The following is a 12803-nucleotide window of genomic DNA, read 5'->3' on the forward strand; positions in this document are numbered from 1 at the left end:
CACAGCTGCTCCCCTTTTTGACCACTCACAATATACTAGAACCTTTTCAGTCAGGTTTTAGATCATTTCATAGTACTGATACCGCTCTGCTCAAAGTAACCAATGATCTTCTCCTTACACTAGATTCAGGTAATAGTGCCATCCTGATATTATTGGATCTTAGTGCCGCCTTCGACACTATCGATCACAACATCCTCCTTACTCGCCTTGATCAGCAGGTGGGCATTAGGGAGACTGCATTACTGTGGTTCTATTGGCAAGTTCTCCTCATCCTCTGCTTCTGTTTTATGTGGGGTCCCTCAGGGGTCCATCTTGGGTCCTATGCTTTTTAGCCTGCATATGCTCCCACTGGGTGACATCATAAGGAAGCATAACATCTCTTTTCATCTCTATGCAGATGATTCACAGTTGTACTTGCCTCTAAAATCTAGGGATTCCATACAATCTCTTCTGGACTCTCTCCAAGACATTAAAACTTGGATGGTTAATAACTTTCTCCAGTTAAACAGTGACAAGACAGAGGTGATTGTTTTTGGTTCTCCCAAGGCAAGATGCACTGTGGTACAACATTTAGGTAACTTCACTCCATTTATCAAACCCTATGCTAGAAATTTGGGTGTCATTCTTGACTCAGAACTCTGCCTTGACAAACAGATTGTTCTGTTGTTAAAAATAGTTTTTACCAGCTCAGAATGATTTCCCGCCTGAAGTCATTCCTATCTTTTAATGATCTTGAGACAGTTATCCATGCCTTTATTACATCACGGCTGGATTATTGCAATTCCCTCTACTTGGGCCTCCCACAATCATCACTTAGACGTCTGCAGTTAGTACAAAATGCAGCAGCGCGTCTTTTAACTGGCACTAGGAGGCGTGAGCACATCACCCCCATTTTGGCATCTTTGCATTGGCTCCGAGTTCCTTTTAGGATTCAGTTTAAAGTTTTATTGTTTGTTTTTAAGGCACTTAATGGGCTCGCCCCGACGTATATCAGCGACCTTGTACAACCATACTCAGTTCAAAGGTCACTGAGAGTGCCGCGCTCACGGCTTAAACAGAGAGGTGACAGAGCCTTTGCAGTTGCTGCCCCACGTTTGTGGAACCAGCTCCCCCAGGATATTAGATCTGCCCCCTCCATTGCTACATTCAAATCCAGGTTAAAAACTCATTTTTATTCCTTGGCTTTCCTTGTTCCCTAACCTGGTACCTCTGTTTGTTTTCTGTATTTCTGTGTTGTGTGACGTGATATTGAAGGCTTATTTTTATTAATGTTTTATATAATTATGATTATTCAATCTATGTGTTTATTTTTTTTATTGTCTTTTTAGCTATTCATTGTACAGCACTTTGGTCAGTTTTGCGCTGTGTGTAAATGTGCTTTATAAATTAAAATTACTTACTTACTCCTGATGTTAGAGACAGGGGTTACCCCCCTTTCCCTCTAGCTACTTCAGGATGTCCTCATCATTCTTTTTTAGGATGTCCTCATCATTCACATAAGCAGGCAGGTGCATGAATGAGACAACATAATCCCTGTTTTGCAGACTTTTCACCTCGCAGTTTATCCCCTTAATCATCAGTCCATTGGTTAATTCATCTGCATCCTCTTCATTCTCTAAGGTAATTTCATATTCCTTTGATAGCTTTGGTCTCACCACCAGAATTTTTGCCACACCGATTCTCCCTGCGATTGCTTTAATAATGTCTTCTGCCCTCGCATCCTGCACATGCACAGTCACTGTTGCTTCCTTCATATAAACTCTTTTTGCAGCATCTCTTCTTTCATCTTTGTCTATTCCGTTTCCATCTCGTCGTCGTTATGCCACTCCAGGTTCTTTTTGCCTTTGTGTCCCTCCTTCCATTGCTCTGTCCGTCACCAACGATCCATCCATTTTGACATAAACAAACAAAACAAAATAAACAAAAGAACTAGTAGACTTACTTTCCCCCCAAACACCATAAACTGTTGGGAGCATAAACTTATACAAAAAATTAAAAAAACTAAACAAAAGAAAAACTCCTAAAATTAACACAAAAAGATTAAGTACAAACAAGCTTAGATGAGCCCAGGTTGGTGTTGCCGTAAGCGAGGTTTCTGCAAACAGAGGGTTATTTAAAGATCAGCCACTTTAATCGCTTATGCATTATATAAGTAGGGAAGAAAAACGACAAAGCTTACAGCACCTGGTATTCCCAGGCGGTCTCCCACCCAAGTACTAACCAGGCCCAAACCTGCTTAGCTTCCGAGATCAGGCATAGCCAGGTTGGTATGGCCGTAAGCGGGAAATGCTTCAAAGAGAGGGCTATTTAAAGATCGGCCACTCTAATCACCAGAGCATTATATAAGTAGGGAAGAAAACCCAAAATCTTATAGCAACTGCTTTTCCCAGGCTCAAACCTGCTTAGAGTCTGAGATCGGCATAGAAACTTTCTTCTTTTTTTTTGCAAGATTATTAGATAATTAGTAAAAAAATGCAAAAGCTTACAGAACCTGGTATTCCCAGGCGGTCTCCCATCCAAGTACTAACCGGGCCCAAACCTGTGTATCTTCCAAGATCAGACGATATTGGGCATAACAAAGTTGGTATGGCCATAAGCTAGGACTGCTGCAAAGAGATAGCTATTTAGAGATCGGCCAGTCTAATCACCAGAGCATTATATAAGTAGGGAAGAAAACCCAAAATCTTATAGCAACTGGTTTTCCCAGACCCAAACCTGCTTAGATTCCGAGATCGAGCATAGGAACTTTTTTTTTTTTTGCAAGATTATTAGATAATTAGTGAAAAAATCCAAAAGCTTACAGCACATGGTATTCCCAGGCTGTCTCCCATACAAGTACTAACCAGGACCAAGCCTGCTTTGCTTCTGAAATGGGACATAGACTCTTTTTTGCTAGATTATTAGATAATTAGTGAAAAAATCCAAAATCTTACAGCACCTGGTATTCCCAGGCGGTCTGCCATCCAAGTACTAACCAGGCCCAAACCTGCTTAGCTACCGAGATCAGATGAGATCGGGCATATCCTTTTTTTACTTTTTAATCAATAAAATACAATAGATTAAACACGATCAATTAAAAATACAGAATTTCTTGTATAAAAATCTCTACATTACACATCTTTACTTTACATAGATAATTTAAAATTTCTCTTCCTGGCAGCTTCCACATTAGATCATTTAAAACACAACTTACTTTTGGGGTAAAAACATCATAAAAAGAATCCAACATATTTCCACCTTTAAAATACACATACAGTCTTTCAATATATAACTCTGTTTTCCTTTTAAATACAGTCCAAACATCTAACACAATTTTTTCCTTTTTAGCCACAGTTCTTCCCTCCCATATTTTATTTTTAATTAGCATTACACACAGATTAATTAGGGTCCTTTGCCATTTCGATACTTTTAAAACATTACAGGTGCCTTAAAAAAATCAGCCAAAAAAAAACAAAAAAAAAAACATGGATAACATTGAAGAATATTACAAATATTTAAAATAAAGCCATAGCTTTCACACGCTCCTTGGATGCTCTCATTTCCCAATTTGTGCTTCCCTTACTCTAAGGCTAATAAATGGATTTCACAATCTGGGTCATTATTTAATACAAAAAAAACATGTAATATTTCTACTGTACCCCTGTCAATCGCTCCTGTGAATTACTGTATGGTCATTCTTTATAAAGTAGCAAAAATGTAGTTTGTAAAGTACAGTATTTTGCTAAAGTCTTAGGCACATTAGAATTTTCACCCCAAAAACAGGGTTTTAAGCCAGTTATTTTTATCTTTTGCTGTAGTGTGTCAGTAGGAAATATCAGTTTGCTATTAATTTTAACAATAATGTAGTGCGATTTTCAATACACAAGCAGTCTGACAACGGCAAAATGAATGTTTGGAAAGGTAAATTGATATTTTCTACTGACAAACTACAGCAAAATATATAAATAACTGTCCGAACACCATTCTTTTGGGTGAAAATACTAACGTGCCTAAGACTTTTTGCACAGTAGTGTATGTTCATTGTCATAAACTGTATTTATGACAATGAACTGCACAGATACGGATGTTCTAACAATCTATTGATAAACACACACCTTGTGTCCTCTGTTTATGTTTAAGTGCACTCGCGCTGCTCTGACGCCGCGGTCTGCAGATTAAAGAGTATGCTGAAAGACGCGGAGGAGAACGGTCTGTCGCCTTTTTCATATGAAATTTAAGCGGACTGACCTTGAGGCGATTGCAAATTTGTGTACAGTTCATGGAGCTAAATGCTATAACCCCGCTAAAAAAAGCATAGCAACGTCCATGCCTCTTGTGTAGGCCTACATTTCGGAGAACCAGGACAAACATTTTAATCGATCGCTCAGGCATTTAAGATGCACTGAAATGAGGCACCAAAATCTGCATCCTTATTTGGTTCGGTGCATACCAGTTCCATACCCAACCCTACTTTTAAAAAAGATATTTTTTTATAAACAAACCCAAGACTGGCTAAGTCCTTGCAGGAGTGTGATGTCATTTGTGTCCTGTGCAGGTGCGATGGATCCCGACCAACGTTTTAAACTAACCCGCCCGCAACTCGGACCGCAAAAAAAAAGGAAAATGAAAAATATTTTCTATTTTACGTCTATTTGACGTGTACATTTACATCTGCAAAGATGTATTTTTCAGAGTGTTTGCTCATCTGCAGTAAGTCAATAGGACTATTCCTTTTAGATGTCAAATAGATGTCTATTAGATGTCTATAAGATGTTTGTGATTGGGAATGTATGCAAAACTGACATCTGAAAGACTAGGCAAACATTTTGTGAGAATTTTTTTTGTCAAAGATGAAGTTGATGATGCGGACTCACCATGAATGCCAGAGGAAATGCACATTTCATATTGATTACATAATCAGAGAGTAGCCTATTTATTTTGGTTTTAATATTTTAGTTTAAAAGAAGACATTTCAAGCTTTCTGTAATATATAGCCTATATTTCTCAAATCTGTGAGGCACAAACAGAGTTTCGGCGCCCTCCATTTCACATGCAATGCAAGTGATCATGCCGGTGCCTCTGCTATATATTAGCTTCTTATTTATAAAATACGGGCAATTGGTTGATAAAACATTGATCAAAACTAAGATGCAATTTATACAAAACTAAAATCTTTTAAAAAGAGTTTTCTATAAAGCAAAACTTAATGAAGTCGTCAAAATCATGTTTTACCAAAAACAGCTCTATACCTTTTCTCTTGCCACCTTCATTTCTACTTGCAGACTGAGCTTGTGCGTCATCTTCACGCCAGTTATTCAGCCAATAAATTGTAGGCCTATGTATTTCAAAATTGTGTCTAGTACTATATTAATTACAAAGGTTTAATTGGCATCTTTATTTCAAACGGCCCGACCGACCGCGACCTGAATATCATTACAAATATTCTTGTGATGACTCATAACCGCGGGTGACCGAAGGCACCCACTCATTTTGGATCAACCCGCGCATCACTGCTATCTATCTATTTATCTATCATCGGTGTCAGGGTTTTGCACTGTCACTTTGTTTTGCTTTTGTTTCTTGTGTCTAATGTCAGCACAATGCCTTGTTAGTTATTTTCTCGGCCATGTGCTCCTTTAGCCCCTCCTCCTTGTTTCCTCTTTACCACAACCTCTTTTTACCCTAGTTGGTCTAATTGTGCTCCCCTCTCACTCATGTATTTTCCTCCCTATTTATAGTGCACCTTACCCTTCTGTGTTTGCTAGTCCATGGTCATTCTCACCCCCTCTGTTTCTATCAGTGGATGTGGCTAAATATATATTCATGTCTCCTTGTCTGGTTGGTCTTGTGCCCTTGTCTAATCTTTGTAATTCCATGTTCTTGTCTTGCTCCTTGTTTTAGTATTTTGTTTGTTTTTGCCTTTTTGCTTTTATTTGTAATTTAGTTTTTCTAGTCCTGATTCTTGGTATTGTTTGATCATTCTCAAGTTGGTCAAATTGGTCATTTCTTATTTTGTTACTTTACTTTTATTAGCTCATTGGTTAATATTCTTTGTCTTGGATTTAACTTGTGCTTTTGTGGAGCTTTGTCCTGTCTAGTCTTGTGTTCGAGTTCCTGACCTGTCCCCATGTGTCCTGCCCTGGTTCTTCCAGCCTGGCATCTGGTCTGTCTCCAGAGTCAGTGGTCAACAAGTTTCTGAGCTCTGCTCTATGGTGCCTTTTGTGGCCTTCTCTATGAGCCTGGTCTTGCTGCCCCCTCTGTTGCCCAAGTATTCTGCCAGTTGTAAGGGAAACAGGTCAATTTAGCTCAAAGGGAATCATCTAAGATTTTAAAGGGAATTTGAACAGAATCACTGTTTCACGGCTGATCACTGAGACGCCCTGCGATTCACTGAACAAGCCGTTTAACATCAAATATGTGCTGGATATTAATATCCAAAGTATAGTGAAAACACTATCAATTATCACAGTAACAAGATCGGCAGTTTAAGACATTCACTTGTAAGCACAAAACACAAGATACTTCTCTTTTCAATATGAGTAAGGCTTTATTAGATAAATCTAAGACATATAAACTAATCCAACACATGAACGCACATTCACACAAGTTGCAGGAAGATCGAAAGTTAGGGAAAGATTCAGTCTTTCCTGAAAGATCCAGGAAAGATTCAAAGATTCAGAGTTCAAGAGAATGGAAATGTGGAATCCCAAGTTTACAGCAATACATGAAATTGCATAGACGTGAACAGCCATCAATCACTTAATTAAATCTCGCATTGTGTTCCTCAATGAGGTTAAAATTATGTTAGATACACCAGTACAAATGTCTGAAGGTACATTGCCTGTGTTCCCGTTGTTGTCGTTGAAAGGGGTTTTTCCCAATGTCGCTGATTGGCTTTAAATTCAGTAGTCACTGAAGTGACTTCTTGGGAAACCCGTGGTTGGGTGTTGGCTGAAGATGGAGTTGTGTGGCTGGTTGAAGTTGAACGGGCACCGAGGTCAGACATCGGAGACTGGACGTTACAAAACTTAACTCAGAACACAAAACTCTCAAACGGAAAAGAAAAGAAGTAAAGTTTGACGAGACTAGGTGGTGTTTCTTCTCATCGAGGCTAAGTAGCAGCAGCCGTGCAGGCCGAAGCACGCTGGAACCGCGCTCAAAGAACAGTGATGACTAACAGCATGGCTAAAAGCTAAAGCTAAGAAGCAAAGCTAAAAGCAAACTAAAAGCTGGCATGACTGATAGCAAAAGCAAAGCTAAAACTAAAAGCAGACATGACTAATAGCAGAAGCATATCTAAAGACTAAAAGCAGGATTTTATGGTGTCCTAAGTATTTAAACTGGCCTGTTGGCCACACCTCAAATGTTGTCTTGACCAATCAGATATTGTCTTGGCTCAGGGTTATCATAAATAATTTTTTATCTTATCAAGCATGTGGTCCAAATTTTCCCGCTCTTGCAGGGTCTAATTTTGGACATGATTCCTATAACAAGAATATGATACATTTGACATATATAACTGATGGTCATGACTGTTTCAAGCTAATAGACTTGAACACGTACACACTAAACATGGATATGTATCTTTAAGCTATCCAATAGTTATTAAAAGACATACACAAAAAGCGATTATAACATGATAGTCAAATGTGTGGGTTATATATAAATGAATATGGAGTGAAGCGATGGACTGATATTCATTTATAAGTCCTTTTGAGTTCATTTTGGTCCATATATGTGTAGAAAAGACAGTCCCCCCCCAGCCCCCCCCACACACCTTAGGAATTTCTGTCTGGTTCTGCTAGGTGGGGGAAGTCAAAGGATCTTGTGTAGTACTCATGGGTTTACATGTGATGTCCGGCGTTGTTCTAGTGGTGTTAATGTTGAAAGCTGTTCTGTGAAATGGTTGGTTGATCATCTTGCTTGGGACTTGTGGCACTAGAACTGATTTATGACTTCCTGAGGAATTCGGCTCGTGTTTCAACCACAGGCCTGATCGACTCTTTGATTTGTCTGGTTCAAGTAATTTCTGCTACACAGTTGTTTCCTGAAGCCTTCCCAGTAGCCTTCCCTAGCTGTTCTGTTTATTGTGTTCCTGTTGTGGTATCTGTTGTGCATTCACTACCTCTTGTATCAGTCTGTCTTGTCAATAAAACCTTGTTATCTCTCACTGCAATTGGGTCATCCTTCCCAGATCCCTGACAATCTGACTCTATCTATCTATCTGACTATTTCTATCTGTCAGATAATGGCCTTGTGAAAATAATAATATGGGCTGCGAGAAAATAATGAAAACAAAGAGTAGTGCTGCTGAGTACAGGCATGTTTCAAATTAGTAACATGAAAACACATCATTCTTCACATCCAAAAAACAGACCGAATTCTGTTCAGCTGTAGGGGGTTGGGTTTTTGGGGGGTAGTTATGTATGTTTTGTGGGGGTCGAGATAAAGGTGTTCTCTTGCTCTTTCATATGGACAGTGTCTTATGAGGCTTTCAAACTTGCTGAACAGGTTTATGTTGTATTGGTTATAGACAAAAAATGGTCTGCCCCCACGTAATATTTTTCTAGTTCTAGTCGTTCATTTGTTATATTCAACTAATTAAAGGTTTATATTAAATTTACATAATCAAGTCTTAATCTATTCCGTGCTCAAGCACATGCATTAAGTTTGCCAAAAAGCCCATGCAGAAGTAGCCTAATAATTGTGAAAAATTAGACATTTTAATTATTTATTAATAAACAAATGTTTTCTTGTCACCTGCAAGGTGAAATTCACAGTGCTGGCTCTCTTCAATGAGAGAAATGCAACATTCACAGATTGTTGAATGTTAAATTTTGAATATTAAAGGTCACGTTTTTCGTGTTTTTTGAAGCTTTGATTGTGTTTACAGTGTGCAATATAACATGTGTTCATGTTCCGCGTATAAAAAAAACTATTTTTCACACAATTAACTTATCTGTATACCTCTGTTTTCAGTGTCATAAAAACAGGCTGATGACTTTCTTGTTCTATGAAGTCCCTCCTTCAGAAATACGTAATGAGTTCTTTGCCAGCGGTTCCTGTGTTGTGACTCGACAGCAGCTGAGTGCACACTGCCCTCCTGGAAATGTTATTGGGCTAGTTTTGGCCTTCTCCAGACAAAGAGGGAACTTCTACATCTTTCAAGAATAATCTTTGTGCGAATCCGGCATTAAACTGATTGAGGAAGCTGTCCTCAGCAAAATGTTCTGCACATAGTTTTACATGTGGATTATCGTTTTCGGGAACCGAGTTAAACATAAATTCTAACCATTGATCTCTTAGTACAGCGTCAATGGGAAGGCCAAACAAAGGTGATTCGACTCCGAGATGAAAATAACAGCATTTCGACGACATGGCAACAAACGCACTCTTCAAACGCAACTCGGAGCGCAACAAGACTATGCCCCCTTTTTTGTGTATTCCTGTGGGCGGACACAAGCCTCCGTCAAAATTTCTCACATCTCCATCAAAGTCCGACTGTCAAAAATTAAAATCTAAACACGCTGAAGCCCATTAGACTCAATCAGACTTCCTTTATATGTACTATTACTAACCCATTCAAACTCATCTATCTACCCACTAAGCAAAGACACGTCCAAAAGATGTCGATTTAACGTCTTTGTCATATGTTCAGAAGACGTCCACTGAGAAGCCAGAATGAAAGTTTTTGCGACGTCTTTTTTAGATGTCTGTTCAGCGTTCAGTATTAACGTCCAAGTGACATACATAGTGAACGTTCAGTAGACGTCCACTGAGAAGCCAGAATGAAAGTTTTTGCGACGTCTTTTTTGGACGTCTGTTCAGCGTTCAGTATTAACGTCCAAGTGACATACATAGTGAACGTTCAGTAGATGTCCACTGAGAAGCCAGAATGAAAGTTTTTACAATGTCTTTTTTGGACGACTGTTTAGAGTTCAGTATTAACGTCCAAGTGACATACATAGTGAACGTTCAGTAGACGTCCATTGAGAAGCCAGAATGAAAGTTTTTACGACGTCTTTTTTAGACGTCTGTTCAGCGTTCAGTATTAGACATATAGACATATAGGTGAGCAAAGACATTTTAGTAGCCTTATTTACAATTGGAAATACATGAATTTACTAAAAATTAATTTAGAAATTTTTAATTTAGAATTAAAAAAAAGGACAGAAACAAAATCCAAATGACAAGAGATTACTTTTTAACCATCTTTAATATTAACAAGCTGATAAAACAAAATTCTAATAGTTAAATTTAACTCAAGTAAAAAAAAAATATCAAAAAAATTATAAAAAAAAAAAAAAAAAAAAAAAAAAAAAAAAATCCCCCAAGACTAATATATTTTACCTGAAATCAGCATAGAGGAAGGGGGTATAAAATATTTTAAATGGGAAATAAACACAAATGCCAAAAGTCCTTAATTAGTTTCCACCCCTGTATGCCCTCCACCTCCCTTCCTCCCTGGTGCATGTTTAAGATGCTCTGCTGCATGATGTTTTATTGTAGCCTCTGTAGCATTTTTGTCCCATTTTATCACTGCAGCTGCAAGACTTGAACAAAAACAAAAATTACAAATATGTTAAGAAAACCAGTGTTCATTGCAATTGTACATTTAATTGCAGTTTGCATGTTCATTAAGTATTTCTATGTGAAAACATTATCACAAAAATGTGGAAATAAAACAAAGGCATGTACAGGCAACTTATTAATATGTTTAAGTGGGTAAATACAGCAATATAAGCATTATTTGCAGACAAAATGTTTTGTTACTTCTTAGAGATATTCATAAATTTAAATGTATAACAGGGTTTTAAATTAACATTAACATCCATCCAGCTGGAAAAATGTGTCAGGTAAAGATGTCAAATCACTATGGAGGACAAACACTAAAAATAAAATGGTAAATTAAAATGGAGTATTTATTTTCAACTAAATAATACAAACACAAAAAAATGTAAATAAATGAATTACTTCAAATAGACAAATGAAAGTGAAAGATTACCATCGTGAAACAATCACGTCAAAATCTATGGTCGTGGCATCTACCTTGTGTCATACAGTGAGAGACATTAAAAAACGTCTGTCATGGTATTGTGACAAAAGGTAGCCTACGATAATTTTCTTACTGTCAGAAATTCAGCCTGATCACACAATGTTTGCTGCTACAAACCAGGTATACTGACCCACTAATAAAAAGCTAAATAAAAAATCATGTTGATCAACGCGACATGATACTAAAACTTAAAACTGCTTTCCTCAAACTATTTTGCAGGGTGTGATTTGTAATAAAGTTATAAAATTGCAGTCTGTAAAAGTCTTTAAGGCCGTGACACACCAAGCCAACTTCGGCAGTGTCTGGACAACAGCAGCTATCAATAGTATATTCGTCATTTAAAAGGAGAAACTGAAACAAAAATATACAAGATACGCAGATATATGAAATTATATATAAAAACATTAGAACAGTCCAATCAGAGTTTACTCTCTCACCGATTGTCCCAATGTCGATTCAACATGTTGAACCAGACAAACTACCAGAGATGTGAGCACACCAAACAAACTAGCCCAAAAAATATTAATGCCAATGGCCTGATGGCCGAATGTCGGCTTGGCTACAGGCAGGTGAGATTTTTTTTTAAGGGTTGGAGCTAAACTCTGCAGGACAGCCGCACTCAGGACTGATGTTGTCTACCCTTGATGTACAATATGCTTTTGAATTTGCAATTTTTGAAAAAAGTTTGTTCAATAGGTTACCATTTAAAAAATAAATAAAAAATGTTAAGATCCAATTGGGTATATTTTAAATTTTAATAACACTAACAGAATGTTTTTGTTAAGCCCTATTCGGACGGGACTAGTTTTACAGGGTTCGTTAGAGAAATCTGTTTTTCACAGACGTACTTGGTGATTTTAATCCTGTCCAAATCGGCCACGTCTGTGTTTTTCTCACACAACCTCTGTAATAATTCCAAAGCAAATGACCTACTGTTTTTCAGCAAACTCAGTGATCCTCTGAGAAAACTAATCCCGTCTGAAAAAAATAAGCAGTTATTGAGGCCCATTATTTATGAGTCTAATAATATAAAATAATATTACAATTTAACATAAAAAATTCTTAAATATTTAAGACATTGTTGTAATGGTTGTAACTCTCTAGTGACGCACACTTTATAGAGGTTTATCCAAGCATTGCAGTTATTTCACATTTACTAGAATTCAATCAAATTGCTTTAAAACTAATTTTTGTGTCTGTCCTGTGCACTGTATATCATTTCTCCAGTGCAGCTTTTAGGAAACACTGCTCATCTCGGTTCAATTAGTAGACTCTGACTCAACGAAGGGGGACTAGAACACAAAACTAATAACATTAATATCAAGGGGCCATGGCTGATTAATACTTTCTAATGCATCATATAGCTTTCTGCTTGACCCGCTGTCTCCAATATTCTCATTCAAGCAAAAAAAAAATGTATTTAATAAAATTCTATCAATAGACTACAGTGATATTTGCAATATTTTTTAGAAAAAGATTAGGTAGTGAATATGAGCGAGTTGGTGTTAAACTTAAAAGACATGGGGAAAATGCTGAGTACCATTAATTGCTTCATAGGTTTTAGTCATCTCCAGAGGCAATTTCTGCTTCTTTCCCTTCCCCTTCATGTTGAATTTGGCCATCAACCGGTTGGTAAAGAGCCTAAAGAAACAAATGCACCAATTAAAAATTACATGTGTGTTACAATCTACAGCTGTAGCATGGGTGAGTGTGCTAAGAGTGGACTCGAAGGATGTGGTTTTGGACACTGTAGTTTTCTGATATTGAT

General features: G+C 37.5%; 2 pseudogenes; both read right to left on the bottom strand.

The window, feature by feature from the left end:
- Positions 1–2172: 2172 nt before the first annotated feature.
- Positions 2173–2281, bottom strand: LOC127947790 (uncharacterized; annotated as a pseudogene).
- A 198-nt stretch (positions 2282–2479) lies between these two features.
- On the bottom strand, positions 2480–2598 carry LOC127947812 (uncharacterized; annotated as a pseudogene).
- Between the last annotated feature and the right edge of the window lie 10205 nt (positions 2599–12803).

Source organism: Carassius gibelio, chromosome A25 (assembly GCF_023724105.1).
Source record: "Carassius gibelio isolate Cgi1373 ecotype wild population from Czech Republic chromosome A25, carGib1.2-hapl.c, whole genome shotgun sequence".
NCBI lineage: Eukaryota > Metazoa > Chordata > Actinopteri > Cypriniformes > Cyprinidae > Carassius > Carassius gibelio.